Genomic DNA, 6,652 nt, shown 5'->3' with positions numbered 1-6,652 from the left:
TATTTCTCGAAACCGAAACGATAACTTGTATTAAAAAAAAAAAGAGGATTGAAGCTCGATTGAAAAATGTCATTACTTAACTAAAAAATAACTAAATCTGAAATGTTGTTTTTATTAAAGTAACGTTTTTCATGCCTACTAAATTATGACGTCATCTGTCTTTCTATCTCGCTCTCTCGAGAGAACGTAGCATTTTTTGATTATTATTAATTCGTTGATTGCGTGGAATGCAAAATGCATTAATGAAATATGTATATTATTATACACACGGATTTTTAGTTCTAGCCTGCTAGTAATCGCTACTACAAACACCAATGGTCATAGTTTACGGGAATGATATCAATACAGCTTGTATATTAATGGGCTTTTTGTTAATAAGTGCTACAACAAGACATCTCTTTTCGAATCAAGTCGAATTTCTCATTATTGCCAGCTTTTTCAAGAAGTTATTATAAATTAGGCAGTAAAGTTGGTCAGTCCCTTAATTAATGTTGTCAACAACTTCAGGGAACAATTTCTGGTTTACTAAGTTATTTCACGTCGTAGTCCGAAAATCCGTTATGACAACGACCAATAATAATAATTCAATACACAAATTTCATAACAAAAATACCTATTCAGCTATTTTAATGGGGTAAACTTAATTGAAATACAATTAAAACAAATAATTTAATTGCAAAGTTAAATGTCGCTTAAACCAAATCACTTTTTCAACACTCGAATTCAAGATAAATTTTTTTAATTAAAGTAAACTTTAGTCACGTTTTCTTCTTATAGTCGGTTAGTAATTGAAAATGAATAATAAGTACGAAAACAAATAATAAATCAGCTAAACCGACAACGTTTATTGAAACGTTTCAGAAACAATACAGCGTTTCGTTTTACACAATGTGCTAATTGTCCATAGCCCACGTAAAACGAGTGCTTTCGTGTATGCTCGAATATTACATATATACACAGTTCAGTTGCGATTAAAGTCGGTTCACGACCACATCAGACTGTTCGAACACGTCATTTCGGATCGTCCCGATCCACTAACGTTGCTTTTAGGTACCTCAAGCACCGGTCATCGTTCTCGTCGAACCCGTCGCTTGCGACGAAGGGCTTGACGAGTGAATTAACCCACAGACACAGTCCACAGTGTTGATCCGATGGTAGATTCTGCGAAGCACGGCTCTTGCTAGGGTTCGTGTTAGCAACGTCGTCAGGTTTGAGCCCCGTGAGCTCACCTGCTGGGCGAATCTAGAATAACCCTTCGAGGTTACTAAAATAGGTAGGATTTTTTTTTTGTTCGAACGCATTATAAACTAACCTCCTCATATTCATTCAGATTATCCTAATAGTATTGAAATTGATTTCGAATTCGTTTATACTCGTAATCCAACCAACCAACAAAATGAAACTTTAATTATTTTCAGTCAATCGTCGTATTTATGTTCACGAATCAATAATAACGAAGACAATTAGTTTTCTTTTTGTTTGTTTTTGAGAGTAATCCGCAATGGTTTTTAAACAGACGAGGCTTTGAGATTGCCCGAGTTTACTTAATGAACGATTTACAAAGGACTTGATGTTAAGTTGTCGTGTGTGTTATATATGAAATGTGATCTTGAGAATGTAATATAAAATAAATAAATAATAATACACTCCTTTTTCTTCCTTCTTTACTCTTAGCTGTTTCTTTACTTAGATGTTACGTACGTAGGTAGTTTAAATTAAGTACCATAAAATATTTTTGATTACTTATTGAGAATTTATATGTCAGTGCTTTGCACTCGATACGTAGACGGCAGGATGGCAGTTCGTTACATTAAATTAATTACGGCTAGATTTTTGTAATTAGATTTGTGTATTTAGTCTTGTTTTCCCTTTCATAATAGTAATAAGATTTAAATAAATAGTAATACTGTTTTAATAGGTTATAATCTCCAAACGTTTTTATTTAAATATATTGTCATTTAACTTTTCGAATCAAGTAGATCAAAATTCACGAAATAGTATTAAACAGATTTATTACTAGTTAATAAAAATATATTTTGTTACATAAATATCGAAAATTAGCGTATTAATAATAAAACGTTTAAAAAATATAAGATTTTGTATCAAAATGGAAAAACAAACGTATGGAGTTTTGTTAATTGAGTAACCCTGAAGGCGATTTGAATACCAATAAAGATGCAACGTTTAAAAAAAAAAGTTTCCAAATCGAAAAAGGTTACTGAATTTCCAAAGGTTATACGAAAATAGTTTGAATTTCTTTTTCTTTTTTTAAATAATAAAACCGCATTCTTGTGTTTTAATTGTTTATTGTTATTCAGGTTGTGATTTGTACATTTGGGAATCGCGGTATTGAAATCTGTGTTTACTGAAAGCGGGCTGCACTCGATACGGTGACCTCGGTTCATCGGTTACGTCATTCAGCATGTAAAGCGAAACTTCAATGTGAACGTTTTAATTCGCGTGCGTAGTGAGCGACCTCTGTGAACGCATTGTAAGCCAAGGATTTAAAACAAATCGTCAAATGCGGAGGATGCTAAGCGATGCGATCATCCATATTTGAAATTGTACTTTTTTTTATTTTGAAGTAATTTTACGCATCGGTTTTTGAGTTTGGTTCAATTCGTAAAATTATTTTCTGTAAATTTATTTTTTTATTGGTGTCGTGTCATCGTTCGAAACGAAAGATTCAAAACGAATCATATGATTACGTAACTCAAAGCAATATTTAAACAGGAATAATACGTGTTTACAACGATAATAGATATTTATATTAACAAATAATAGATTAAATATTTAAAATAAAATTAATATTTACTATTATATTCACTAGGCACGTCCTCGCAACACCATAATTTTTGTAGAAACCTATTACTACTAATAATGATGTACCTACCGCTAGAAAGTGAGAATACCAAATGTTTACGTATATTTATAGCGTTTTAATAAAATCTATTCCAATTGAAGTTGTTTTCATTACTTTTTATTTTATTTGTATTGCTAAGATTGGATTAGCTCACGGCTTATCTGGTGTTGATTGGGTACCGGAGCTCATAGCCATCGACAACGTAAATACCGTCACATATCTTAAGATATGAGTTCTAAGTCTTAGTTCTATAGTACAACGGCCGATCTACCTTTAAAGCCTTATTGCTTCACGGCAGAAATAGGAAGTGTGTACCTGCCGCCCTACCCGGCCGTCTCACAAGACGCCCTACCACTAGTAATTAGTAACATTATTTATCATGGAATTAATTCGTGATTATATGCAGTGCGTATTTCATTAGAAAATTTGGTACCTGTCTATGGGAGTGACGCACTTTATCTATAAAGCTATATCTTGGAAAACTAGGAATGAAATACGAGTATTACAAATTGAGTTGCGCACATCGATAGCCGATATAATAGACATACATTGTACAGAAATGTTGGCTGTTTATTAGAGGCGGAAATCTAAGTGGAAGAAATGATTGTTCTGCCCTTCGAACTAGCACGCGCATTACTCAGTGGTAGAAATAGGTTGGATGGTCCATTGGATATGGAATTCCACACAAAGTTAGCACAACACTGTTTATTCACGGAACGATTATCGAACGAGCACTATGCGAAGGACTAGAAATCAACGGTACTACAAAGTGTAAATTTAGAGGCATCTATCCAATAAGCATGAATTTTAGTAGTCTCGTAGTTTCGCGTCAATTTAGTTTTCTTCATAAATACATTGCGTTACTAAAGACCAGTGATGATTAGCCCACTTAGTTTCTCGCCGGATCTTCTCAGTGGGTCGCGTTTCCGATCCGGTGGTAGATTCTGCGAAGCACCGCTCTTGTTAGGGTCAGTGTTAGCATCACTCCGGCTTGAGCCCCGTTAGCTCACCTACTAGTTATGGTTACGCTGAAATAGCCTCTCAAGGCTATCTATCAGCTTAGGTAGGAAAAAAAAGAAAAAAAAAGTGAAGGCAGCAAAAGTAATCATTGAATCCCATTATATCTACATAACTATCACTGGTTCCTCGGAAGATCAATGCAATTGTATTTATTGGAACAGCCCCGGACGAAAAGCAATCGTAAAATCTTTAAATTTGAACATAATACGATTGTTCTTACAGAATCACCAAACAATAAAAGCATTAAAACAAAAGACTAATTTAATTGTATTTGGAAGGTAAGTGATTGGCTCAACGCCAGGAAATGAAATCAAATGTAAGAATAGGGTTACTCTGATTTTTGCAAATGCAAAGTATGAAATTTAAGACATAATTGAGTTGACCCCTTTAAATTTACGTTAAAGCAATCCCGGTATTTTTAGGTATATACTTACGTCTTGAAAAGGACAGTTAAATTAATTATAAAGTCTTTCATTGTTTAGCTCACGGCTCGCCTGGTGCTAAGTGGTTACCAGATCTCATAGATCTCACAGACAACAATTGAATGCTGGCCACGCACATCGAAACACAACTCTTTAATTTGATTTTATAACACGAAGTTATTTCATCGTTGAAATAATTCGCGAACATTTTTTTTTTTATATCTTAGTTGGGTGGACGAGCTCACAGCCCACCTGGTGTTAAGTGGTTACTGGAGCCCATAGACATCTACAACGTAAATGCGCCACCCACCTTGAGATACAAGTTCTAAGGTCTCAAGTATAGTTATAACGGCTGCTCCACCCTTCAAACCGAAAGGCATTAATTACTGCTTCAAGGACAGAAATAGGCAGGGTGGTGGTACCCACCCGCGCGGATTCGCAAGAGGTCCTACCACCAGTAAAAATATTTTTTTTATTTGTACGTATATTTCATTAGAAATATTTGTAACTGTCTGCAGGATTTGAACACCATTCACCGTCACAGTCGCATCATTTCATACGAGTTCGCTGGACGTTTCATCCTTTAGGCCAAGAGGACTTCAACTTAATAATTTTCTAAATTTACTTATTGTTAAAATGAATAAATTTAACTTAAACTTCTAATTTTATGCTCGTTTAATGCAACTTTGTAATTTCCTTTTAGACAAAAAAGGATTATACCTAATATTGAATACTAAGTAGGCTGTTGTTTGATCATTTTTAATTAATATTATAAAAACAGAGAATCTCGGGCCCAGATTTTACGTAGAAGGCAGTAACACGTTTAATCGATTTTTATTGAATATAGATGTTTCTTGAATAAAAACTTCATTTAAATCTAATTTTATGTAAATTATTTAATTTTTTACTAAATTGTACTAAATTTTATTCACAATTAGGTCAAAGACTATACCTTCTTTAAAGGTAGCAACTATATTTTAAAATACATTATATGTGGATACCTTACACATGCTTGTGGCAGCTGGCACTAGATATTATCGATCTCACATTGCGGCGCCGGCTAACGACCACCGTGTATGATTGTATGAATTCAATTATATCCAACAGCTATAAACCGGAATACTAAGCAGCTCTCTAGGATGTTAACGAGGAATGGTAACCGTAAAATTATATTTACATTGCCTCATGTTGCTGAAGAATAGGTTAGTTGCTGTAGGATTCGGCAGAATGTTTTATTTGTTACAGCTGGCTTCGAACAAACGATGAGCCGATAGGAAATAAATAGTGTGGAGCCCAGAAACTTAACACTGCCACTAGGTCCACCTGTCTTACGACAACGAACGCCGAAGTCTAAATTGTATTGTATAGCGGCTGAAAGAACGCATGACTGCTCCACGGCACAAATAGAGAGACTTTTACTTATTATTTTTTAACATAATAGTTTTATAGATATTTTGAAACGTTTAGGTACTTAATTATGCATCTTAACGGCAAGTGTGTTCAGTATGCAGTACCTGCATACCCTGAGTCGACACTATTTCTGCCGCGAAGAAGTCAAGGTTTCTGTGTAAAGGATGGAACAGCCTCGGCCTTTTATGAAGTCGTCGTGGCCTAAAGGATAAGACGTCCGGTGCATTCGTGTTGAGCGATGCACCGGTGTTCGAATCCCGCAGGCGGGTACCAATTTTTCTAATAAAATACGTACTTAACAAATGTTCACGATTGACTTCCACGGTAAAGGAATAACATCGTGTAATAAAAATCAAACCCACAAAATTTATAATTTACGTAATTACTGGTGGTTTAGCGCCGCGCAGCGCCTCGCGCGCCTTTCTCAAGGCGTAGTCTCCCGGTAGGAATTGGAAGAAGAGGAGGACTTTGGCCTTCCTCTTCTCCCTCTTCTTCTCTGGAGGCGCCGGAGTCCGACATAACCCGGTCTGTTATCCCTCTCGACCGGGTATCGGCAAATGGATACCCCAGCGTTAAAAAAAAAAAAGGACCGGTTGTGAGTCCGCGCGGGTAGGTAGCACCGCTCTGCCTGTTCCTGCTGTGAAGCAGTAATGCGTTTCGGTTTGAAGGGTAGGGCAGCCGTTGTAACTATACTGAGACTTTAGAACTGTTATCTCAAGGCGGGATGCATGGTTCAATAGTTATAACGGAACATCCGTAAAAACCATTGTAGATATATTAGTATAGATATATTACAATTGCACGAATAACTTTGCTGAAAACGAGGGACAGATATTATTAATTTTATTGACACTTCACGCGGAAGGTCGATCGGAAATACAACTGAACACATTTATAAAGGTCGTCTTTCGTTGCTAATAGCGGGTGAAGTGGTCAA

This window comes from Bombyx mandarina, chromosome 01 (genome assembly GCF_030267445.1).
Source record: "Bombyx mandarina strain Sakado chromosome 01, ASM3026744v2".
Classification (NCBI taxonomy): domain Eukaryota; kingdom Metazoa; phylum Arthropoda; class Insecta; order Lepidoptera; family Bombycidae; genus Bombyx; species Bombyx mandarina.
This window is presented reverse-complemented; position numbering follows the sequence as displayed.